This window comes from Emydura macquarii, unplaced genomic scaffold (genome assembly GCF_026122565.2).
Source record: "Emydura macquarii macquarii isolate MOO-44397 ecotype Brisbane River unplaced genomic scaffold, CSIRO-AGI_Emac_v2 contig_2681, whole genome shotgun sequence".
Taxonomy (NCBI): domain Eukaryota; kingdom Metazoa; phylum Chordata; order Testudines; family Chelidae; genus Emydura; species Emydura macquarii.
The window spans coordinates 2,330,413-2,357,067 of record NW_027132818.1 but is presented as its reverse complement, the minus strand read 5'-3'; the positions used below and the strand labels follow the sequence as shown (position 1 = coordinate 2,357,067).

The following is a 26,655-nucleotide window of genomic DNA, read 5'->3' as shown; positions in this document are numbered from 1 at the left end:
CTCTGTCTCTCCATTAATATAGCCCCTGCTCGTGAAGAAGGTAGCCTCAGTAGTTGCTGGCCTGTAGAAGGTCACTGGATCTCCTGGGCTACATAGGAAATCTGGGTTGCTTCCCTTCAATAGTGCCCATGCAATGCCTATGGCAATATCATATGGGAAGCGCTGTACTTCTTCCAGTGTCCCCACATGGAATGAGGTACAACTGTGGATTGTTATACAGATAGTCCTGCTAACGCAAATGCAAAGGGACCAGGGGTGCTGGAACTAGGCATGCGATAGCACTCCCTGGTTAGAAGTGATTTCCATCATATACAGGGTTTATAGTTTTCTTAAATGGCTCTCAGCACCTCCACTATACAAATAGTTCCAAAACCACTGAAAGTGACACCCCCCCCCCCCCTTCCCACCACCTCCATGAAGGACAAGATTTTCAAACCATCCTGTTTTGTGCCCACAGTCATTTGCACCTGCAGTTACTTGGACTTCTAAAGACTTGCTTTGTGGGTACTGTAGGGTACTTGGATGCTGAAGTGGCAGTAGCTACAGGTGCAAAATGGTGCCTACAGTTATTCACACCTGACATTTGTGAATCCAAAATAGGAGGCTCAGGGAAGGCCAGGCTGAAAATTTGGCCCCAAAATATTCATTCTAAGCCATGCCACTTTCTTTTAACTTTCCTCCACAGGCACAAGTCCATAGGTGGCTCTGTTTTTCTCTTCACTTCCCCCAAAGTGTTGGCCTCCCTAAACTATAAACCTTACGTCCCTGCTGATGTCTCTAGCTCTCTCTTCTTTCCCCTGGTCCATCCCACTGTCTCTCTGCCCACGTACTGCAGCTGGTCAGGTGGCTGATTTCTCATATGTGTTGCTTCCGTGGCTTGCTATCTGTAGCCATCATTGGAACTGAAAGTTAGGGCAGTAGACAGGCATATGAGTGAATGTATTCAAAATAGCTGCCAGACCCTATTCCTCGCTCCATGGCAGCAGAGGAAGCTTTGTGAAACAAAGATGGAAATTCAGCAGCTCTCTCACCTAGAGGAAATTTCATTAGACTCTGTGTAACACTTCAGCTGGTCTCTCTCTTGGCATCTGCTGGACTATTTCATTAACAGGACTGATGGACACAGGAAAAAATAGCTCCTGCAGTAAATCTGCTGCGCTGTTCCAAAACCTAACTTGAAAGCAGCTAAAAATGTTCACCACAAATGTCCCTGAAGGCTGCCCCTGCTGGCAGTGTGCTCTCCCCTTTGATGGCTGTGCTGCTTCCCATCCACCTCCACCAGCCAATTAGCTTTTGGAGGGCCAATCACTGGAGCTTTAATGTTTGGTATGTCGTAGAAAGCACTTCTATACTCATGATGTCTGTGATCTCATGTGCCCCAAGCACTGCAGGGGCTGTTGGGTAGGATTTATACCAATGCTGGGGAAGATAAAGGATCTCCCTGACTGACTGTTGTGTGTCTATTGTACAGAAAGGAACAGCAATGAACTTACCAGGCTGAAGACTAACCTTGTTCCCTCAGTTCTGAGGAAACAGCAAATGAAGGGTTTGCCAGGTCTCTCTGTTGAGGGTGCAGAAGTCCCTCAGCCATTCCATCCAGACACTGTTTTGAAAAGAACAAAGTCACAAAATCCTGCTTCTTGTTTTGAAAAGACATTCCACCCCATGTGGCCACAGATAGGAGTTATTATAGCTTAAGACTGTAAGAACTCCTCTAGGCGGTATGGTCCCAGCAGGGGAGTAGAGGAATAGACCAAGGTTTCATGAGTTCTCCTCCCCCTTTGGCCAGGGACATATACAAGTGCATGCTACCAAAATGACATCTTCCTCTACCATGACCTCTAACTTGACCTAAGAAGGAGAGGTAATTAGGTTCCATGTCAGCTGCTCCCCTCTGATCATTCAGCTACAAAAGGACATACATTTCAAAAAAATTCTAAACCATTTCATGTAATAGGCATATTTTGGAGAAAATAAAGCTCCTGCCAAGATGCTACTAACTAAATTCTTTCTTGTGGCATACACCGTATTTTCCCTGACTATTCGTTTCCTCATTCTCCATAAAGCGGACATGGGATTTTGTACTTTATGTATTTAAATCAATACACTAGTTAGCTCTGGCTGTCTGGGGCTGTAAATGAAATGTTAGATAATATTCAGTGAAAATAAATTATGAAAAGCCAGACTTATAAAAATAGCAGTTCGTGCACTGCATTTTTATTCCAAATAGATGGGTGGCATCCTTCAGGGATAGGCTCAACCCTTTTTGCTTCCTTCTTAGACCCCAATTCTGTAAAAGTCCATGGGTCTCTCCACAGGTGCAGGATTCTAGTCACACACAATGAGTTGTTGAATTGTGTCTTCTGGTTTTCTATGCTAAATCTGTGCATTGAATAGTGTTGTCTTTTATATGTTGGGTTTTCAGATGTCGGGCCCATTCCCGCAACACTTACTTTTATAACTGGGGAGAAAGCCTATTGATTTCAGTGGGATTTGGGGATGATCACCATGTCTGAAAGTCTGACCTCTTTTATTTAGGTCTAAATATAGATGTAGGAGCCTAAATTTTAAGCACTGTTCATTTTTCTGAGCCAAATTCTACCTTTAGATACATGTGCAGAGCTCTCACAAGCCAGAAGTCACGTGTATGAATCTGAGGGCGGAATCTGATCCCATATGTTTGATGAAAGTGTTATATTATTATCTTCTTAGGTAGGCAGAGGGGACTAGTTAACAAGGTGCTAGATAAAGCACCAAGAGACCTAGGTTCTTTTCCTCACTCTACCACTGGATCTTGTTCAAGTCACTTCACCTCTTTTTGCATCATCTTCTCTTTGCACCCTTTGCCTATCTTATCCATGTATAATGTAAGATTTTTGGTGTCAGGGCTCTCTATTTCTTTTGGTTTATAAAATGCCTAGTACAACTGTGCCCAATCTTGGTTTGGGCCTCTACAGCAATATAAATAATATAATTACCCACTACCTTGCCTTCAAATGCCTCCTCAAGACTCACTTCTCTTGATAGCCATAAAGAAAGTTGCCAATAATGGCTAAGTAGACGGCCAGTGGGATTGCTGATATCTATTTTATATGTTTCTATATATTTTCTGATTAAAAAACTTAAAATGTCTCTAAATCATCAAGTCATGCACATAGCTGATCTATGTGACCACACAATCCTATCGCTGTTCCTCTTCTTCTCTTCTCCCATTCTCTCATTTGCGTTGTTACACTCACTTGTATCTTTACTTAGAGACTGATCCAAAGCCCATTCAAGGCAATGGGAATCTTTCCATTAACGTCAATGGGCTTTGGATCAGGCCACAAACTAGAATGTGAGTCTTTGAGGAAGGGACCATGTCTTCATATTTGTCTGCGCAGCGTCTAGCACTATAGGGCCAGGATTCTAACTGGGGATTCTGAACACTATTGTCATACAAATATATAAATAATAATGTTCACAACAAAACATTGAGATCTCACTGAAAGAGAAGGCAATTATGAGCTTTCGGATACTGACTCTCATACAGAAGTTATTTGCATTGAATTGCCTTCGTTGGAAAAGAACACTGTTTTTTAGAAGCAGTTTTCTCTTTTTAATTCACAATCAGATGATCTCTCTTGCTTATTTGGTACTGTCAGACTTAAGATAGCAATGTAATGTGGGTGATCCGTCTCTCCCTGTTACCTTGGAAGAGGTACAGAACCAGAAGTAAGTCTGAGATAATAGGCAAAAGGCCTAGTCCTCCCCTCTTAGAAAAAAGTTATTGCCCATCCAAATGTGAGTTTGTTTTTTGATTTTCCATGGTCCAGCCCTATATTTATCACAGAAAGACACTTTAGAAGCTTTGACACTGATAATAACCCTAAATACACACAAGGACAAAGCACAGGGCATGCCTGTTTTGTTCCTCCAGGCAAATTATGAACCATGCATTGTGCTCACACCATTTTTTTGTTTTGTTTATTGGAATGCTGTAATTTCTATTTAGATTCTACCGTGTAATTAAATTAACTGGGAAAAGAGAGCTTATTACCTAGATGTAAACAGTTTCAGAATGAAGCATGATTCCGATTGTAAAAGCAGCAAAAGAACTGTGAAAATTATCTCAGATTAGTTATTCTAATGGAGGAAAAATATGTCCAACTGACACTTGTGCTGGATCCAAAGGAAAAAGTTTACAGAGTGGTTTATATGAAACTTACTGGCAAATGGCCTGATCCTACAGTCCTTACTCAGGCAAAACTCCCATTGAAGCCAATGGGAGTGGTGGGTCGGTAAGGATTTCAGGAGTAGGCCCACAGTATATTATGTACTATTTTAGCTTGACAGTATTGAACATGTACCTGAATGACAATTATCTTTTAAAATTAAACTAATCTGAGAGTTCAAACATGTTATAATAAATTTGAAGTGACTGGAAACTTGACTACCCTTATAAATAGCTTATATTTATTTTCTATACTAAGTAACTGGTCAGATAGGAAACAAAAGGTAGAAATAAATGGTCAGTTTTCAGAATGGAGAGCGGTAAATAGTGGTGTCCCCCAGGGATCTGTACTGGAACCGGTACTGTTCAACATATTCATAAATGATCTGGGAAAAGGGGTAAACAGTGAGGTGGCAAACTTTACAGATGATACAAAACTACTCAAAATAGTGAAGTCCAAAGCAGATTGCGAAGACTTACAAAGAGATCTCCCAAAACTGGGTGATAAAATGGCAGATGAAATTCCATGTTGATAAATGCAAAGTAATGCACATTGGAAAACATATTTCCAACTATACATATAAAATGATCAGGTCTGAGTTAGCTGTTGCCACTCAAGAAACAGATCTTGGGAGTCGTGGATAGTTCTCTGAAAACATCCACTCAATATGCAGCGGCAGTCAAAAAAGCTGACAGAATGTTGGGAATCATTAGGAAAACGAGATAATAAGACAGAAAATACCATAATGCCTCTTTATAAATTCATGGTATGCCCACATCTTGAATACTGTGTGCAGATCTGACCACCCCATCTCAAAAAAGATATATTGGAATTGGAAAAGGTACAGAAAAGGGCAACAAAAATGATTAGGGGTATGGAAAATCTTCCATATGAGGAGAGATTAGTAAGACCAGGACTTTTCAGCTTGGGGGGACATGATAGAGGTCTATAAAATCATGACTGGTGTAGAGAAAGTAAAAAAGGAAGTGTTATTTACTTTTTCTCATAACACAAAAACTAGAGGTCACCAAGTGAAATTAATAGGCAGCAGGTTTAAAATGAACAAAAGGAAGTATTTCTTCACACAATGCACAGTCAATCTGTGGAACTCCTTGCCAGAGGATGTTGTGAAGGCCAAGATTAAAATGGGTTAAAAAAAGAACTAAAGTCCTGGAGGCTAGGTCCATCAGTGGCTATTAGCCAGGATAGTAGGGATTGCTGTTTGCCAGAGGCTGGGAATGGCTGATGGGATGGATCATTTGATGAGTACCTGTTCTATTCATTCCCTCTGAAACACTTGGCATTGGCCACTGTCAAAAGACAGGATACTGGCTAGATGGATCATTGGTCTGACCCAGTATAGCTGTTCTTATGTTCTTACAAGTCAGCTTTTTAAAGGGATTAATACTGAACATGCTTTTTTTTAATTTTGAAAAATAATATGATGAAAATAGATGCTATTGTGGTTTTTCTTTTTTTTAAACAGCATTTCCTCCCAATTTTTCAAAAAGAGCAAATAAAATAATTAGCATATAGAAGATGGGAAAGAAAAATGATTTTGTTCTGATAATTATTGTCCAGTGCACTATACTCAGGCATATTTGTATATGGTACTTAAGCTATTACTCCTTAAAATTATTCCTGCTTAATAACTTGATCCTGAAAAGTTTTATATATGTGAATAACTTTGCACATGGGCAACCACATTGACTTAAGTGAGATTAGTGATACACATAACACAGTTTAGCCAATGCTAACACTTTTATTGCAAATTGCATGATATTTGGTGTTTTTCTGAAAGCCCCAGCTCCTGGAGTCATGTGATTACATGAGAATCACAGCTTTCATATGAAAAAAGTCAATTTCTAGTTGCTATGTTTGCAAAGAAAAGTTTGAAAATGTTTCTTAAGGCTCAAAAAGCAGAAGGCAAATAAAAAGCCTGCTCCTTTTTAAAAATATTTCTTACTTTTAAGCCTATCTCGTGATTTTTGAACTGTTGGGGTTGACAATGCTATGACTCATGTATGAAGCGTTTACAGGACTGGGATCTAAATATGAAACAAAGGCACCAACCAAAAAAGAAGTGAAGGTGCTCAGCACATTGCAGAATTGGGCCTTAAATTACATTTTATTTGAACTGCTAAGAAAAGTTAATCCACCGTATAAAAATGGTCAACTTTATTAAAAAGGATATATAGTACAATATTCTTTCTCCAAAATTTAACTTGGCCTTTCCAAAAATGTACCTTAGCATATAGAATGGACATTTAAAGGAAATTGTTTTAAAATTTTTAAAGGTGTAGAATGGATACACGTAAGGGCTTTTATTTTCTTATTTTTTAATTGTTAGCATTGTATGTGGGGGAAGCTAGACAGATTCTTTAAGCCATCCAGAACACGATATGCCTAAGATGTGTCAGAATGCATGAACTGCTGAGCAGAAGGCACAATTATTTGTCACGATTGTTTGCTAGTTACTCTCTCTCTTTATCTTTCTTTCTTTCTTTTGTAATGTAGAAAGATTCATTTTTATAAAGACCATCTTAACAATAAAATGCACTCACAAAAATACAACTGAATTACCTCAACAAATAGCATCCTTCAAACCTAAAGTGTGTTCTTAAGATTGCTCACAGCACTGAAAGGGTGAACATAAGTTACCAAACAGAGAAAACTGCTGATATTTTTGCAATGAGCAGTTAGCAGAATACCCACTGATGCGCTGAATGAGTAAATATCTCTTTCCTGAGGCCCTTATGAGATGATGTACTAGAAGCTAAATAACACAGCTGACTAAGAAGTCTCTGAAGTTGCAGCCTTTTGTGTTTATACTTTTGAAATATCTCTATTGTGATGCAAATGTTGATTTTCAATCAAAATTGGTTGAAAAAAAAGTATCTGTGAAAACTGTTGTAAGCTTAACTCCAATTTTTTCTATTGAAAGTTCAGATTTTTCCCCTCTTCTCATTTTCTGTAAGACAATAAAATGGTTGATATCAGAGTAACCACTTTTCTGTTTATTCAAGTCATGACAGTCCCCAGGTTCTATAACTTCCACTTTAAATTGTTGGATTTTTAATACCTTTTACACAACTGTAGGAGCATTTATGAGGCTTTATTTGTGTGTGAAAAGTGTAATGAAACTTCAATGCATGTTAGTTTTGTTTTCCTGTTAGAATTTAAGTCATTGCTCAGGTTTCAGTGGAAGGTTCTCTCATTAGTAGATATACATATAAATTATATTTAAAGAGGAAAAAAAACAGAATGAAATGCATAAATGCAGGCAAGATGTCTCCATGCTTGCATTAAATTATGTTTTCAAAAAATCTGGTTATTGAAAAGTTAAGTCTTCAACAAAAGCAACAACAAAAAAAGAGTTTAAAAAAAGGATTCAATACCTTGAATGACATTTTTGATGGCTTTCTTCTGTATCAGGTTAAAAGTGTTTTTACTGTATCCCTCTAGATGTAGTTCTGAAGAAACATTTCTCCTGCCAAAATACACACACAGTCTGGGATTAAAAGGGCTGAAACCTACCACCAAGTTCTTAACGCCCTCCCACAATCATTAGACTAAATCCGCCGTCATTCTAGATTCATTTTTCCCTTATTCATCTGTCCAACTAATTCCTGCTGCATTCAGTAGGCTTACATCTTAATCTTTTCTGTTACATAGAGAATACATAATGAAAAGCTGCATTTTCTGGGTACATGCACACATTTGGAGCGGATGAACCATATGTGAAGTGACATACAATACTGAATGGAGGCTGAATGGTGTCCAGTGCTAAAAACAGTGCAAGTCCAGGAACAAAAAGCAGGAGAACAAGAGCCCTGTGCTGGGCTTGCCTCGCTTGAACACCAGGGGATTCGCCACTAAAACATGGGTATAATTTCAGTGTTTTCACTCACACAAGCTGTGGGAAAGGAGTCACCATCTGATGTTTGATTGTGCTGGATATGTTTTTGGCAGTGGCCTTGTATTCCACATTGAAAAAAGGCAGGGGGTGGGGGGGAGAATAGAGCTGCATTTGCTGTTTTGAATTTGGCGTCTGGCAGGGAGGCATTGCTGAAGGAGTCTCTGACTGTTTGCCACCTGAAAGCATGGACAAGGCCCATCTACTGTGCCCTTTCCTCCTTTCTCTTAGTCCTGCATTACCTCAGGGAGAATTTTATGCATCCTGTCAGTCACTACAGATGAATAATATACGACTAGATGCGGCTTTGACAGTTGCTCAATACAATAAAAGTATTTTATGCAGGGGATAGTGACCATTAGAAATACAAAGATTGTTTCAGAAGAGGAATCTTTCTGCTGGGGTTTATTAGGAAATAGCAGCATATTACTGTAAAGCTGTAGGAATTCAGTATTTGCTGCAGTTCAGGTTAGAGACGAATTAACTCACCAGTGTAGGGGCATTGCTGATGATCAAACAATAATGCATGCTTCCTACAAAACAAAATTCATGCGACTTAGAATTTAAAACTTACTATTGTGTAAGAGATTAAAAAGAAAAGTGAAATATATCTGTGGAGGTAATATATTATCATGCCCATTTTTAATTACTTTATAGGCCAAATCCTTTTTTGTTTATTCCTACAAGTAATCTCATAATCCGGTTAAAATCATATACAGTAATGAAAAAACAAAAACCAATATTCTTATCTGTGTGATTAATAATGTCTTAGAGTGTTAGAACTGATAAAATGTTGAGGACTTAAGCATGTGCTTAATAATAGGCACGTGCTTAAATCCCATTGACTTCAATGAGATGAGTTTGTTTCTGCAAGCAATCCACATGTGGAAATCCCAGTGACTTCACTTAGTTTCACTCTTAGTGAGTTTCCCTTTTGTTTCTAGTCAGTTTCACTTCCTGATAAGGCCAACTATTCTCTTTCTTGTGCAGCAAAGTGTAAAAAGCAATGAAACTCCTTCTGTTGTATTTATGTAGAGATGTTAGGAACACAGCTATTTCTTCTACTAAAGAAAGGTGCTGTTAGTGTGGTCTAGTTTCCAAAATACAAAAAAAAAAAAAAAGTTACCAAAATTGTAAAATGTCACCTACAAACACATATTGCTCAAATTTCACTCACACTTGCCTACATACAGACACAGAATCAATACCTTCCACTGCATATAATAAACATGAATGATAGTTGCAATCAATGACACTCTTTTGTAATCTATTAAAGTAAAATTGCCAACAATTGTGTTTGGTGTGCAGTATATTGTTTACACAGTCCCCTTTCTAGCCAAGGAGGCAGGTCTGATGATAGGGGATGTAAAAGGAATGGTGAGATGGATATTTTTAAGAAACCAGGGGCAGATTTCTTAGTGTGTGGTGTGATTTCTCCAGTAGGTGGAGATATCAAAACAGTATGGTGTGCTTCACATAACAAACCAAACCAAAAAGCACTCCCTCAATAAAAAGTTTAAAGATAAAGGTTAGAAAAAGTTTCCGGGGAAGTTCTAAGTTTTTAAATATGCACATAACTATCCCCTTTCTAGGAAAGCAATGTCTATATGTTTAGCTGGGAGGGAGATACGTTCTATGTGAAGGAATGAGTAATTTTACACAGGGTGTAGGGCAATAATGGAAGCATATAATTACTGTGTTAGTCTTAGGGAGCAATATATCTGCGATAAATTAAGACTGCTTTGCAATTAGAATGATGAACACAGCTGTGGAGACAAATGGCATATGTGCTAATTAAATAATTTGTCACTTGACTGTTAAACAAACAATACAGCCTCTTTACATTACTAACTGCCATCTCTAGAATGGCATGATGGCCTATTAACAAAATGGAAGGATGAGATTGCATTGCCATGTTTGTCTAATAGCAACTGCAAATGCAGGGGAAAGGTGGCTTATTAAAGAAATAACATTAAAAATACTTGAGACTTTTAAGTTAAAGAATTGCTGAGTTCGCCAAAAATAATAATGTTTAATGCATATATGGCACACAGTCCCTAATGATTCACCATCAACAAGGACTATCGTTTCGTTTCACATTAAATTAGCTGGGCATTTGCCACCCAATGAATTGCAGATAATAAAGGAAAATAATAGTATTGCACAGCTGTATAGTAGCTTTCATACTGGAAACACTCAAAAGCCATTTGCAAATTTCAATAGGGACACATTTTCAAAAATGGCACTGCATGTGCAAATCCTGCAGCTATGTGTGCAAATGCAGAATTTGTGTAGCCAGTTCAGATGGTCAGTTTTGAAAAATTGGCTCTCTAAAGAGTCTGTCACTTCGTCCATTACATACGCCTGAATCTAGAAGACACTCTTCTTTGTGCTCCCCACATAAGTAAATAAACCGTGTAATTCTAGTTTCTAACAGTCTAACATCCTCTTACGTTATGTTGTGCTTTGTTCCATTATGTCATATGGAAATATACACCATGTCATCATTTCCCAGTAAAACAAAATTTTACTCCCCCCCTCCACCTCCACCCCAGTCTAATACTGTGGCCCCCTGGTAGGCTTCCTTTGGAACTCTACCAGGCATGTCCCACTGAGAGGAGGCCCTGAGGCCGACTAGGGTGACCAGATGTCCCAATTTTATAGGAACAGTCTTGATATTTGGGGCTTTTTCTTATCTAGGAACCTATTACCCCCTACTCCTGTCTCAATTTTTCACACTTGCTATCTGGTCACCCTAAGGCCAACCTAGGATGTGCCGAAGGGATTATAACTCCTGGCTGCCTGGGAACACCTGGGAATCCCCCAGGAGAAGCTGGACCCTGTTGCAGAGGAAAGGGAGGTCTGGTCCTCCCTACTCTCCATGCTGCTTCCACACCCTCACCCGAAAAAGTGGCATAAAGGAAAAGAAGAAGAAGAAGAAGATACTGTGGCCCTGAAATTTGAGTATGGTTTATGCTGGTGTCCCCTTGGGTCAGCTACAACATATCTCCTGACAACCTGGGCTACTGTGCACATATCAGACCTGTCGTCTGCTCTCTACACTGGCTTCCCACAGAATATCAAGTCATGTTCAAGATATCAGTCCTTTCCTTTAAAGTGTTCAGTGGCCTGGTGCCCTATAATAAGAGTAGAGCTCGTCTATGCAGGAGAAAGAGCTTCCGCAGGATCTAAGGAGCACCACACACCTCCCCGTCTTCAAAGCTAAATGCAGTGTGCATTTTTTTTTTCTTTTTCAACTGGCCTTCTGTAACATAAATACAGATCAGTGTGTACATTGAAAAAAACCAAAATCAATACTCTTCCAAAACAAAACACACACACTACACACAATTCTCCCTTTGGGGAGAGGATAAGAGAAAGAACAAACCCGCAAGGTCCCCACATGGGGAGAAAATGGGTACACTTTACCGGGACCTGGAGGCCCTGGGGAGCCCAGTCCAGGCTGCAACCCCCATTACCATGAGGAAAAATTGTTCATGGCTCATGAGATTCTACATATGGGATGGGGGATTGTGGTATGTGTGTGGGAGGTGGGCCATGTTACAAGTTTGTACTGGGCCCGAAAATATGCTCGGGCCCTGCAAACCATACATGACAGATGTTAGTCATGTTACTAATGCACTGCTGGAAGATGCTCAGACATCACAGCTGAGGGTGGTATCAGAACCTTTTAGAATAGAATAGTTAGCCATAAAAGTGTGCACCTTGATTCCTCTTTCAAAGTCCCAGCATAATTCCCCATCCATGCATCCCTCCTTTGGACAGGAGATACTTCTATGACAGAGATTCCTTTCCTTTGACCTTGGAGTTTTTTATCATTACGTTGGAATGACTCAGTTTTAGGGGGAAAAAAATCACATTTGCCATCCAGCATGACCATTTACCCAATATCATGAAAGAAAAAAAATTAAGTAGCCGGGGTCCAAGGATGATTAACAAAAAAGCTATCCAGGGGAAATGGTTACATTTAAATGATATTATTTCAGAAAGGATTCACTTCACATTATAAAACAAAGTTTTACATATTCAACCTGCAGAGACAAAAAACGGACTGTCTGCATGTGGAGTGTTTTTCTGTGTTCCTGATATCACAGCATGAACTATGTACTTGCACTATCTAATGTGGAAAGCTTTTGTGTCTGAGCTCTTCCTATTTCCCTGTGTGTTCTGCTTTTTTTGCAGGCAGTGTCAGCTTGTTTGTTGGGGTTGCCGGGAGCTGTCCATTGTGAGGGCTGAGATGTGAGTTATGAGAGCTGCAGATCTGTCTGCTTTTTAATAGATGGAAATTGTTGCAAGAGGACACTGACTGGTGAAAACTCTTTAGATTTTATTTCTTTACTAGTCTAATTTCAAGCTATTTACAAACCACATTAAACACTCAAATCCGGAAGACAGACAAAAGGCCAACAAAATTTGTCCACTGAAACACCTATGTTATTCTGAGGGAGAAACACAGAGAGTCTGGAAACTGGTCATGAGGCAGGCAGAAACACAGAGCCTGAGAAATTAATAGGCCGTCCGTCCTTTTTAAATGTGAATGTGTTACAAAGTGAGGCACTAGAGAAGTTCTACCTGTTTGTCCTATGCTGGGATTTCTGCAAATGTCTTAGAAAAGTAGAATCTGTTTGTTTACTAGATCACTATAGCAGCTGGAAGTATGATATTAAACCTACTGCATTCAATTTTAAAATCTGCCTCTCGTGATTTAATTATGAAAGTGAAGGACAATTGCCTAAGATTTCTAAGCAGGAAATAGGAGGGGGTAGCAATGTTGTTTTTGTTTTTTCTATATAATACTATGTGAATTACAGTAGATTATTGTATTCTAAACTTTTGATAGACTGACCTTACTCAAGGCCAGCATTGTGCATTCTTTTATGTTTGCACCTAGCACATTGTGAGAGCTACTGGAAACAAAATAAAAAATAATAGAGGTTTGCTCATGAAAGCTCCCCACAGCACTTGAACTCGATTCTGCTCTTTTGAAGGTACATAAACTTGACCTCAGAAAGTTCATCATACTTGATGAGGATAGTGGAATTCAGACCAGATTCCGATTCTGCCCTTCGATCATTACAGATTACATTACAGGGTTATCATCAGGTTTGTATTTTCACCTAAGTAGTCTGGGTCACTTCCCGAGCTGTAGTAAATCGACATTATTCCACTGACTTCAAATGAGCTATTTCGATTTACACCCACTAAGGATCTGGCCCTCATTCTTTCCTGCTGCAATGTGACAAGTTTTGGATTTCCCAAACGAAGGTTATCCCTAGTCATTTATCATTGCACATAGCAGAGCAGTGCATGAATTACTGCATGATTACATGATCTGAAGTGCCTCTATATTAGTTCTGACTCCTGCTCTCAAGGAAGAATGGAATGCACGATAATTTGATTAAACAGTGAAAAGTTTGTCTTGCTTTGTAAGCATAACTGAATGATGATCCTACCCTTTACAAAAATATAACTAAAACAACGAGAGTGCTGTAGCACCTTAAAAACTAACTAATTTCTGTGGGCTGCTACCCACTTCGTCAGATGCAAGAAAAATATAACTGCATTATAACATAGTAGCAGCCAAAGAAAAGATTTGAACACTTGGGACTTATCAGGCTACAGACACAGAATTTAGCCAAACAAAAGGCCCGATCCACCTCCCATTGAAGTTAACAGAAGCCTTTCCACCGACTTCCATGGAAGCTAGATTGGAGTCTTATCCTGCAAATATACCAGTACAGCTTCTGTTGAAGTCAGTGGGAATGACATAGGCATGCCTGAGGGGAGAAATGGCCCCTAAGAGTATGTCTACACTGCTACTGAAAATCCCTGGCTGGCCCATGCCAGCTGACTCAGGCTCCCAGGTTTCCGGCTAAAGGGCTGTTCAATTGCAGAGTACACATTCAGGATGGGGCTACAGCCCAAGCCCTGAGACCCTCCCCCCTCGCTGGGTCCTAGAGCCAGGCTTCAGCCTTAGCCCAAATGTCTACACTGCAGTTAAACAGCCCCTGAGCCCGAGTCAGTGGGCACGGGCCAACCGTGGGTTTTTAAGTGCAGTGTAGACATACCTTTAGACCAGGGGTGGGGAACCTTTTTCCTTCCAAGGGCCATTTTTATATTTATAACTTAATTCGCGGGCCATGCTGCCGATTCCACCGCCAACTTCCCCCCCCCCCCGGCGCCGAATTCCCGCCGAATTCCCCACCGCCGCCGTGAAACTGCGCCGCCGCCGACTCCTCCTCCCGCCGCCGAATTCCCCGCCATCGCCACTGAATTCCCCCCCGCCGCCAGACCAAATGATTTCATGGGCTTTATTATACAGCCCGCGGGCTGGACCAAATGATTTCGCGGGCCTTATACAGCCCGCGGGCCGGACGTTCCCCACCCCTGCTTTAGACAATACCATAACTGGAAGAACCAGGGTTTTAAGAACTCCCGGTCTGACCCTGAGAGGTGGTAAGTATGTGCAACTCCTGTAGCAGTCAGTGGGAGCAGTGGGTGCTCAGCATACAGTAAGGTCACATCCTGCCTTGGTTTACTGAATATGGAATTCAGGATGTGCCTATCATCCTGAAATGATTAGAATGAAGTTTCCTTTCAGCTGATCCTCGGGTACGAAGCTCTGTGCTTCTTTCTATTGTTGAGGGTGGCGTGTTTTTTTTCTCATTATTTTATTATTTATTTCATTGCCCTTTCTAAGTAGGAGGAAACATGCCTGTACATCAGCATCTCTGCTGCCCATACACCTGCTCGACATGAAGGGATCAAAAGGAGTTCTGTGAAATGATTTACAAACCAGTGCATCTCAGAGTGAAAGAAAGCTATAGCGTAGCTGCAAATGTAACATTCCCTAAGTGTCAAATTTAATCTAAAAAGTTACTGGCTAAAAACAATTAAAATCTCACCTTTGCGGCCTTTTTTGCTACACTACAATTGAGTTGTTACAGTTTTTGAAAGACCATCCCTTTTCCCCATACAAAAAGCCCCAATAGCCACATAGAACTTGCCACACTGGATCAGAGCCGTGGTCCAGCTAGGCTAGGAGTCTTGTTTCCAGCAATGGCAAGTGCCAGATCCTTTAAAGGAGGGTGCAAGACACCCCAGAATGAAATAACTTGCACAGAGGAGAAGTTTCTGCCTAACTGTCGGTCACTGGACGGCTAACATCTTGCTGCATGCGGGTTTATGTCCCTTACACCTTTTGTATCCTATTTAATCTAAGCATGAAAGTTCTCATTATCTATATAAAAATGGCTGATCTATTTCTGAACCCTGCTAACCTCGTGGACTCAATGATATCTTACGACAATGAAGTCTTTAGGTTAATTATGCTTGGTAGATAAAGGTATTTCCTTTGGTCAATTATTTTTCACTAATGTCCCCGTGTTCCTATTTGATGAGAAACAGTAGATAGGAGAGCCCCGTTTGCCTTCTGTGCTCATTATTTTATATAGTTCTGTTGCTGCACCCCTTTTTCATCTCTTCTCTGGTCTAAACAGCCATCATCTTTTCAATCAATCCCATAAACACTTACATATGTGCTTAATGGTACATACGTGAGTAGTCTGAATAAACTCAGTAAGCATGTTCAAGTGCCTGAAGTCAAACTTATGGGTAAACCTGAGTAGGAATAGGCCATTAAGTATAATTTATACTCATTTTTTTTAAAGGGAAAACGTTCAGAAATAATGAAATCACTAAAATTTTAAAAATGGATTGTATTATGTATGTAAAATTCATATTTTATAGATAAAGACAATTCAGATGAAAATATAAAACAAAGAAGTCCCACAATCTAAGATCGCATCTAATCTGATCTCCACTCATAACTTTTGTATTAGCTCAAAGCAAAGGAATCAAGTGAAATCCTGGCCTCACTGAAGTCAATAGCAAAATTCCCACTGATTTCCGTGAGGCCAGGATTTCACTCTTATCCCTACTGGGATTCACAGAGCCTACCAATAGGATAGCCCTTGGTAGCGGATAAAAACAAAATGATTTAGATTGTCAGGCTTGCTACCTCCGCCATGTAGTTACCCTGAACAGTACATGGAAGAGGTTTATGGAATGTATTCTGGTGGTGTAGCCTAGCAGGAGAGTAACGTGACATTTCTGATCATTATTTTGGGAGACCTTCTGGTAATCCCCAGTCAATCTGCATGTTAATAGGAGTCATTTAGCAAAGCAGAATATAGGAAAAAGCTTTGCATAGTAATATTGTTAGTTTGATTTGACACTAAAACTTTATAGTTGTTGAGTCAAAGCGAAAGCTAAACTTCTGAAAGTGGTACTGAATGTAGAGGTGAAAAATGAGCATACTTTAAGCAAGCTTTTTTGATTAATCAGAGCTTTCTGTGATGTCATTTATCACATTTTTATTACTTATTCTAATGAGATGGGTGAGGTAAAAGGGATTCAGGAGTGAAATCCATTGATAATCTCCTTAGCACTTTGGATAATATATTAGGTTTCTCTCCCACATTGAGAGCTCAAAGCTGGTCTAATATGCTTTAAGACTTTTTGATTGGATGATTTTCCTTTTTATGATGTTGTGTAGATTTGTTCACTCACTCTGAATAATATTGTCAGAGATTTACAGCTGCACTTAGTCATTTTTATTCACTGCTGTACTTTTTGTGCACAAAAGCCATGGTTTAACCCTGGCTAAACGCTATCTGCTGCAGGGAGACATCAGATGGGTCTTTTTAAGTGTACTAAAGGCATACAAGCCAACGCAGCTGCAAACTTCTGTCTCAGTCTTCAGCATTATACTAAATAGATTTGAGTATCTCGGCAAATATACTGATTTTCTTCTGCAGAAAAGCATTTGCAGAAAGGACGACATTTCTAAATTAAGTATTTAAAGAGTACTTTATCATCGTAAAACAGGAGTTTGAGGCTATAATCAGACTGTTAGCCTTTTAGATCTCCCTGTAGGTTTATTTTAAAATGTACATAATACAGAAATAACAGGGTTTAAAAAAAAAAAGGCAAACTGGCAAGATTTTGGATTGTGTCACAATGTCCTTTTACCAATCAGACTGTTATTATATCTTTCTATGCTGCCATCTGATATGGAAATGCAAAATTATATTTAAAAATACTCTTTAGAAAATGCCAAACATAAAGCAATACAAGTTTGTATTAAAAGTAATGGAAGCAAGTTGCAAAATGACTGATGTACTGTTAAATAAGTTTATTAGAGAAAATGTTAATTGTTATCACTTAAGTGTTCTTATAACAAAATAAACACATTGCTTTGCAAGGGGAAATTATTGGGATAATTCCACAATAACCAATCCTTTGAATGCTTTGGCTTTCTTTCCTATAATTAGACAATCCTCTTTGGTCTTGTGTAATTTGCAAAATGTGGAAATGTCTATAATGGTAGGGAAATTTGGAATTGTCCATATGTCGTTATACCTTTATGAACTGGTTCCTCAGCTGGTGCAAATGTGTGTTGCTCCATATATAAATGTATGCAATTAAAAGTTTGTATTATCAGGACATCTAATCACCTCCTGACTACCTTACTCATTGCTGTTGCCTTTCCCTCTACCCTCCGCCTACTATGTTGTGTGTATTTTGGACTGTGGGAGATCTCATGCCTTCTTTCTTTGTACAGCACCAAGTGCATTGTGAGCACTTCTGGAAACAATAAACAACAGTAAACCTTTTCATCAAAATTTCCTGTTATCTGAAAACTAAGCTCCTGATCTTGCAAAGACTTAGCACATGCTTAACTTTATTTGCACTATGAGAAGTCCAATTGGCTGAAGTAGTCAGATGTCTAACTGACATGTAGGTGGAACTAGTGTTTGTGGGGACAAAACTTTGGGTGTGCAGAACTGCATGTGCAATGTTAGCGATCTCTTTTGAAAAGGTAGTTTCTTACATCCAAAGACACTGTAAGATGAAGTATTGGCTTCCTTACCATACAATCTCTTTTTTAGCATAAGGATGCACAATAATACTGAGCTGCTAATATTAATTAATTCTTCCCCCCCCTCTAAGACTAGAAGTGTTTGTTCTCAAACACAAAACATAAAGAAACAATTACATGGACTTTGTAATCTGAAATACCAACAGTTAGGTCAAATTTTGGCTCTTTCAAAGACAGACAGTTTCCGTTTAATATATATATTGTGGCGGGATGCGCCTGCTTGCCCTGTGGATCCTGCGCTTCACCAGCTACGCCAGTGGTGCGGCTGGGAGGAGAGTGAAGGGGGGGACCCGATCCCGCCCTCTGCCCGGGCCCAACCCAGGGACCCTGTGAGGAGTGGTCTCACCCTGCTCAGTCCCTGAGACCGACTACCTTCCCTAGGTCGCCTGTCCGTGGCCCCCCGGCCTGTATCCTGCTCCCTGGTACCGGCGTGAGGGATTGTTCAGCCTTCCCCGACTGGAGCCTCTCCGCCTCGGTGTGGTAGCAGCAGCGGATGATAGTCTCAAGCCCTGCGGCTATCACTGCAGCAGGGCAGGGCAGCTCTTCTCCGCTCCACTTTGCTTCGCTTCACTTCACTTTGCTTCGCTTCACTTCACTTTGCTCTGTGTTGCTTCGCTTTTCTCTGCCTCCTCTCCTCTGGCTGTTAACTCCCTTCAGCCCTCCTGGCCTGCCTGAAGTGGAGGCTTTTATCTGCTGGGGCAGCTTCTTTGATAGGCTCCAGGTGGCCTAATTGGCCCAATTGTCTTGAATTAGCCCCAGCTGGGTTACCCAGGAAAGAGGGCTTTATGGAGCTTGAGGCTAATATACATGCCCTCCAGCACTCTTTCATAGCCATGCGGTCTGGCCCTGTCACAATATATATATATATATATATATATATATATATATATATATATATAATATATATATATATAAAGATAGCCTTCATGTAAAAATCACTCAAATCAATCTTGTATATGGGTTTAGGCCAGCGGTTCCCAAACATTTCCCCTGCATGACCCCATTTTCAGATGTGGTTTCCCACTGCCCCAGACTGCATGGAAGATGCTGTTAAAAATGGTGTCCTCCATGCAGAGTGACCTCACACGCACCATACATGCTAGGTCATACCGCAAGCAGGATGCCATTTTGCTTGACATATGGTGCGTGCAAGGCCATGTTGCATGGACGGCGCCGTTTTGTAGAGCAAAATAGCTTCCCTCGTGCAACGTGACCTTGTGCATTCGGTGCATGTGAGGTCACGCTGTGTGGAGGAAGCCATTTTGTAAAATTGCGTCCTCTGCATGCTCAGAATTGTCGTGACCCCATCTGCTGAGGAAATGACCTCACTTGGGGTCACGACCCTCAGTTTGGGAACTGCTGGTTTAGGCACACAGGTCTGGAGAGAGCACAGATGGATGCAGTATCAATGTGAAAATTAATCAGAGGGATATTTGTTACCCAGAAATGCCTTTGTCCTGATCTCACATTCTGTCTGCCAGATCCTAAGATGGTGGAAATTGGTGTAGCTTGATTGATTTCAACGGGTCTTTGCTAATTGATAGCAGCTGAGGATCCAGCCCACTATCCAAGTAACTTTACTGAATAGGGCCCCAATCCAACACAGCACATAGCCCTGTTTAATTGTAATCATCTGAGTAGTCCTATTGAAGTGAATAGAAGTACAGTACACATGTGCTTAAAATTAAGCACTTGCTTAAGTGCTTTGATGGACTAGGGCCTATGTGGGTAAGAGCAAGGCCAACAAGAAATAATGTAGTGGTAACATTGCAAAGGAATAAAAATGAACAGAGAACATAAAATAGGCCTGCAGGATATTCGTTGAAAGGAAGGGAAACTACAGTAGATGGTCTAAGGAAGAACCGGTAATGTTTTCCCATAGTGATTGATAAAGCCTTGTGGAAAACAGAGCAGTTCTACAATATTACAAAATTTGTCAGACCTACAGAACATGCCTCATCACTTTTTGTGGCATTCAGAATGGAAAAGAAAGGCGGTGAAGATACCCTATGTAATAAGGGAAAAGCATTTAAAAGATAAAAGGGGAAAAACGTACGCCGGGGGGGGGGGGGGGAGGCAGAACACTGAAGCTGACTTCAGAAAGGAGGAGGAAGCAGCCCATAATTAGAACCCTTTTCAAAAGCTGCTCACATAGCTTACTTCAGTGGGGAGAGAGACTGGAATAGTGCTGTTAAAACTCATCTAGCTCAAAGTAATGACGCTTTTCCCATGCACTTGATATTTTCCCCAAAGTTCACTCTACTACTAGCATAATAATGGACTGAACTCAGCAATGCAACAGTATATTCCGTAGACAGGCAGCTCCCTGGGGAAGAGCTCAAGCCTTCTTCTCTGTTTGGAAAGCACCTGCCACATCCCGGGTGCTACCAGATATAAATAATCATCAATTTTACAAGCACCGACTGCCCTGAGGCAGGGTAGTTCTTTGAGAAAAGAAATCAACGTTAGCTGTTACAGTTGTCTGGAGTGGCTATGGTAAAGGGTTTGATTCACTGCGAAATGAAAAGGTCCGAGGACCCAAATGAAAGAAATGCTCAGTTCCTGATTGTAAACGAGTGGCCTCTTCCCAGGTGCCCACTCGTGGCCTAGGGGCAGCCCCTTGCCTCAGTTTCCCTCTTGGGTCCCCAGTAATGCCATGCAAGCTTATTCTCTAGTCCATCAACATCATTTATTAACAAAGCCTAGTGCAAATAGTTCATAACAAAAGTCCCAAACCATAGTCCATATTACCACTAGCACATGTAGTTTTTAAAACCCAGCTTTGTTCTCACCATACCCCAGTGTCTTCTGCCATATCTCCGTCCCTCTGCCAGGACAGCCAACCCAGCCCTTCCTTCCAGGATGTAGGATGACCAGATGTCCTGATTTTATAGGGACATCCCAATATTTGGAGTTTTGTCTTATGTAGGTGCCTGTTGCCCTCCCCACCCCATCCCGATTTCTCACACTTGCTATCTGGTCAGCCTACTGGGATGCAACCCCACTCTTCCCAGAGGGTACCCCCACAGCCTCTCTACTGGGAGCATCCTTGCCAGGGGACAATCCCTGACTCTGCACGTCCCTCTTGCAATTTCTCAGGGCCAAGTTCTCTGACCCCAGAGATATCAGAGATGACCCCCCTTTGCTGCTGCTCCCCCTTCCTTCAGCCTTCTCAGGTCCTTGGTTGCAGCTCTCCAGCTTAGAGCCAGCAGAAATCTCCCTCTGTTGCTGCTGCTCCTTCTGCCTTCAGCCTCTCCAACCCTCCAGCCCTGGTCCTCTGGCTTTGGGATGCCAGCCAGCAAATCCCTCTTTCTGCTCGCCTGCCTTTAACCTTCTCCCTGGAACCAGATTCTCTCTCTAGCAGCTCTCATCTCCTGCCTCTCTCCTGACCAACTGTCTACTCAGATGCCTGACTGACCTTTTATAGCCCCGGGTACTGCCCCGCTCACTTGACTGGCCCAGCTGGGAGCACCTGGACTGGAACAGGAGAGCTGAGCACAGTTTCATTTAAGGGGCCAGCTACTTGGTTACACCGATGAACATGTATGAAAATTAAGCTTGTACAAAGATAGTAATCACAAGGCAAGAGAAGCCAGAACTCCACCTGGTTTCACTATCAAATGACTTTAAGAAATGGAGTAGGAGGAAAAAAAGACTCAAACTCACCAGACAGTGTCTTAAAGTACGTCATAGTCACAAATAATGTAGTACGATGTAATTTGGTTAGCTGGCTAGGTATTTAAAATATGATCATCACCATGGTATCTGACTGCTAACAAAAATTAAGTAGACAAGAAATTGGAAAGACTGTATTCTCCACCCCTGCTTCAGATACACTGTTGGAGCATGAATGGAGATTAATAAGGAAACCAAGCTATTCTTGGTTTGTTATTGATATAAACCTGTTGCAAAGAGATAGCTCCTATATCTTACTTTGAACATGGCAAGATCCATGGCCATTATGATGTGGAAGGGAGTACTACAGCTATGGTCTAGCAGCCAAGAAAGTCCAGTCACTTATTACTAGTGATCTCATTTTAGGTGCTGTTAGTTGCAGCATCCCTGATAAGATCAGTTATGGTATTGTCACAGAGACCAATTCAATCCACTGAGGGCCCAGGAGATCAGCATCATAGCTTTAAATTGCATCCAGTGTTTGGTAAGGAAGCAGAGCAACATGTGGAATGCCTTGGTGATGTGTTCTCATTGCCCTGTGTTACTCAAAAGATAAACTGTCACATTTTGTAGCATCTGCAGCTTGCTGGTATTTACTTTCACCCTCAGGTACAGGGCATTGCCATAATCAAGCCCGGAGAAATGCAGTTCCTCGGCCAGCCAAAGATGGCTCAAGAGAGATGCCATTTGTCTTTCTTCCACTGCTTTTCCCCAGCCATGAGGAACAAAGGTCACTCAGAAGTGGAAGATCACATTTCCTTCAATACTTTGAGAACTTTCAGCTGGCTAATTTATGTGAAAGAAGGAGAGGTATTTGTGTGCCAGTGCACTGCCTCCAATTCCTAAGATACAGCTACATCTGGATGCTCTTATCTGTGAAGCAGGTTGAAAGTTTCTCAGTCAGGTGTGGGAAAAAAGTGGAGGCATCTGGGCTAAAGCAGCAGAGTTGGTGTGGCTGCACAGCTGTAATATAATCTTCCCCAAATTCGCAAGGGAGTTCATTGTGCCACCTCCAACTTCATTACTGGTCCCCTGCACATGACCCATTTACTTGGGCTTTGTGTAGGGCTCATGATTTGGTCTTTGTTCAGAAGGAAGAGAAGCTCCTTTTGACTTCCACAGGAGCTGCACACATGCATCTGCTGGCAGAATGTTGTCCTAAATTTTGCTTGTTAAATAAATCCAGGAATAGCTTTCAGGAATTTTCTGTAAACCATGGGCCTGATCCAATGTCTATTGCAATCAGAGGGAGTCTTTCCACTGACTTCAGTGTGGGCTAGTTCAGACCCTGTATGCATCCAAGTGCCAGTATGAGTATTTGTCCCATTTGAACAGTTTTGTGATTGGACTTTCTACAAGGGCTTTGTCATGAAATATGTTTGTTGGGCCCTGTAGCTATGTTCAGAGTTTTCAATAGTGCACCCCTTAGGTATGTAGACTACCCCTTAGGTATGCACCCGATAAATGTAGACTACACAAGCTCATATTGCCCGTGCCTAGACAGTGATATCACAGTTATTCTTCTCCATACACTCAACAAAACAACAAATTGTTAAAACAACAAAACTGCCAATGAATTAAGAGCTGTCAGATGTTGCTACAGATAATAGGCCCCAAAGCTGGAGATCCAACCATCATCACAGTGTACAGTAAGAAAAGATAAGAGTTTCAATCAGTTTAGGGGCTAAAAAGCAGTGACTCACCAACAGGCAACTGCTATTTTTGCTATCAGTTAATAATAATAGTATTGTGTGATGACAATAAATGTCACTCTGTTTACTGATAGTCTTTCCAAGGCTTTGCGCTGTTTTTTTTTCAAAACAATTTATATCAAGTGAAGAAGGATAAATCTGGTAGCAAATGTTTTTTTCATTCTACAAATGTTTTTGCAAAGTTTAACAGGCAAGCTCAGAAATGAAATCTTCCTTAAAAAGAATCATGAGGCCCTCACTCAGGAAAATCCCATTAAGATCAGCATGTCATTTTTAGAGGGTTTTTTTAAAAAGAATCTAGGACTTACGAAGGGGTCATAAAAGCTCAAATCCTCTCTCTTTGTTCACAGAACAGGTACAGCATGATATGACATTTAATTAGAGAGGATGATCTTCCCCAATTGCAATACTGCACAAGAGAAGTGACCCAGTTTATGCATTAAGCAGAAAGCCCAACACTGAATTTAAGCGTCAGTCAAAAACCCTGTTGATGTCAATGAAGGTTTTTGTCTTAAAAACCTCAGGACTGAGTGCAGAATCTTGAATCAGTTTGTACATTCTGGGTCATTTTGCTAAATGTCTTTCAGCAGGCGTTTGGTATCTTTGTACTTACAGGGCGAGAGACAGATTGTGCCACCCCGACACACTTCTCAAATAGTTTCCTTAACTTCACCGAGTAAGGGACTGCTCAAGATGAGTCAAGCTAGAAGAACCAAGCTCCTTGAGCCAGCGTTTGATTGTTTCAGCCAAAAAACACATTTTGATTTTTTTTTAGATTATCTTTTGGAAGTGATGTAGTTTCCTAAATTTAGATTTCTTTTTATAAAAAAAAAAAAAATCATGTTCCTGATAGGCGAGTATATATATATATACACACACACACAGAGCAAGAGATGGCTTTAAACTTTAACAAGTTGATACTTTTAAAAGCTGAAGCAAAAGTGAAACATTTTCAAACTGCCAAGGTGAGTTTCCAAATGTTATGTTCTCTCTTTCTCAGCATTTTCCCTATTTCATACCACACTGGTTCTGAGCTACATTTTGGTCCTTTTTGGCCCTTATAGACTGGCGTGAATTAGAGCAGCCTCCAGTCTGCTCTGGTATGGCACAGGGGTAAAAGCAAGTAAAGAGCAGCACAAGAATCAGGGCAGTACGAAGAGAGATTTTAAGCCACCTGGCTCTCTGCTTGTTGGGTACACCTGAAGAATTGGCCCAGTGTGTGCGGGTCAGCTGGTTAGATTATTTTTTTCAGCAGTGGAAACTCCTCCAAGACTCACAGTGTCCCTCTGAAATTTGGCACTCACTGTGATCTTCTATCCAGCCTGTGCTTAAAGGTGCCCTTGGATAATGCAACCTACTTACCTTGCAAGAGCATGGTGAGGGTTACTTCATTAGAATTCACAAAGTGCTCTGAGAGCCTCAGGTGAGAGGCAAGATAGGAGTGTGGTTATTTATTTTTATTCTTGCCTTTGTCAGTGCAGCACCCCAAGTGCAACAGGAAGGGGGAAGGATGACATTCAACTACTGCATCTATTCTCACTATTTTTAAACAATCCCATTTTACATTCAAGATGAGTGATTGCTGAAATACCCAACCGTCCTAACTAGCTGCAGCCACCCACAACATACAATTTATCTGCAGGTAGGTCAGGAATTATTGCCTAGTACATTTTTATGACTCTCCTGGAACTAACAAACATAAGACAGTTGTCCTGGAGTGAAGTCACTATGTCAGTTAGCCAAAGCCATTTGACATTATGAAATCACTCCTCTCGCCCGCCAAGAGCATAACTCTGAGGAGAAGTCCTTCGAGGAATGGCCTCATGGAAGATAGCCTCACTTTGGGTAATCGGCTTTGTGATATCATCCTGAGAAGCCGCCTGAAATCCCTATGCGGGAATATGGCACATGGAAATTACACATGGCATTTCTCCAGTTCATCTCTAACATTGCTAACAGCTGTCCCAGTGTAACCTGCCTGAGAATCCTGGGGCTCGTGTAACAATCATTCACTTCAGTCATAACCGGATAAGAAGGCTTCATTATATTAGGAACGCTGATCCACGGCATCTGCCAAAATGAACACCATTCCCTCCACCCCTCCCCATCACCCCTCCCCACTTTTACAGTCTCTTGTGGCTTTTTCAATAGTTGTTTTCTTTCCGCTTAAAATAGGGCTGTTTCTCTGAGTGGAAAAAAGGCCCCGTTTGTGGGGTGCAGCTGCATTTCAAAGGTACATTGTTGGTGAATTATGAATTTGCATGCCTTTACTAATGTGTGGAAACAGGGGGATTCTTTTGCTTTTTAATCAAAATTGATGTTATTCCTCTGCCAGTGGTACCCAAGGAACTGTTTTGTTCCATTTCCTTTCCTTTCATGCAGTCCTATTTATGTTTAGATCTGGTTTGCTGCCACTAAGAATCATTGTCATTACCACCAGTGTCTAAGGCCCAGCCAAATCTAGCAGCTGTGTGTTTAATGCCTACTTTCACTGAGGTTTATTTCCTTGACAACATGGTCTTGTCTGAAGCAACTTTCCCTCGTTTTTGTTTTTAAAGGCCCCTTTGCAGTTTTTTGTTGTTTGTTTTTTTTTAAGTTAGGGCTGAGACTTTTAGTTATAAATAAATGCATTAAATTAATTATTATTTTGATGGTCCTCAAGTCCAAGCTACCAAAACTCACCCTGTGCCTAACACATCCTTAGCATTTAAAATGGAATACCTAGGTGGCCGAATGGGACCCCCTGACCTCCATATCCTGTTCCTTTCTCCGTGCTTTGCTGCCAGTTTCCTTGATAAAAGGAGAGAGTGAGAGATAATTAACAAAAAACATGGCCCCTGGACAATGGAACAACTGGCCTTGGCCAGCAAGAAATTTATCCTGGTTTTCTAGGTGAACTTTCTCCCATCAATCTTTCCTTTAACCTCCATGTTAGTGGAAGCAATAGGAACACCCCCTTCCCTCCCCTGAGCAAATGCTTTCTTTTGACTGAAAACAAAAAAGGGGATCGGAGAGCGCTGAGGTAAAATCTGGGTGGTATAGTGCAGCAGCACAATGCCACCACTGTTCCACTGGCAATAGCTTGTGTTTTACAACAGGGGAGGGGAGAGCATGAATAGCCTGATGATGTGAAACAATTCTACCAATTCAAGACTACAAACCCATCTTCTGTTC

At 41.0% G+C, this 26,655-nt stretch overlaps 1 long non-coding RNA gene across 1 annotated transcript in view; it reads right to left on the bottom strand.

The window, feature by feature from the left end:
* Positions 1-1,550: 1,550 nt before the first annotated feature.
* LOC137164706 (uncharacterized) overlaps positions 1,551-26,655 on the bottom strand; it is a 57,343-nt gene continuing 32,238 nt past the window's right edge. Inside the window, exons 2-4 of the long non-coding RNA XR_010923173.1 lie at positions 8,620-8,663; positions 7,613-7,704; positions 1,551-1,603 (exon numbers count right to left, since the gene is read on the bottom strand). This is a non-coding gene — a long non-coding RNA (uncharacterized lncRNA). The remainder of the gene's footprint in view (positions 1,604-7,612; positions 7,705-8,619; positions 8,664-26,655) is intronic.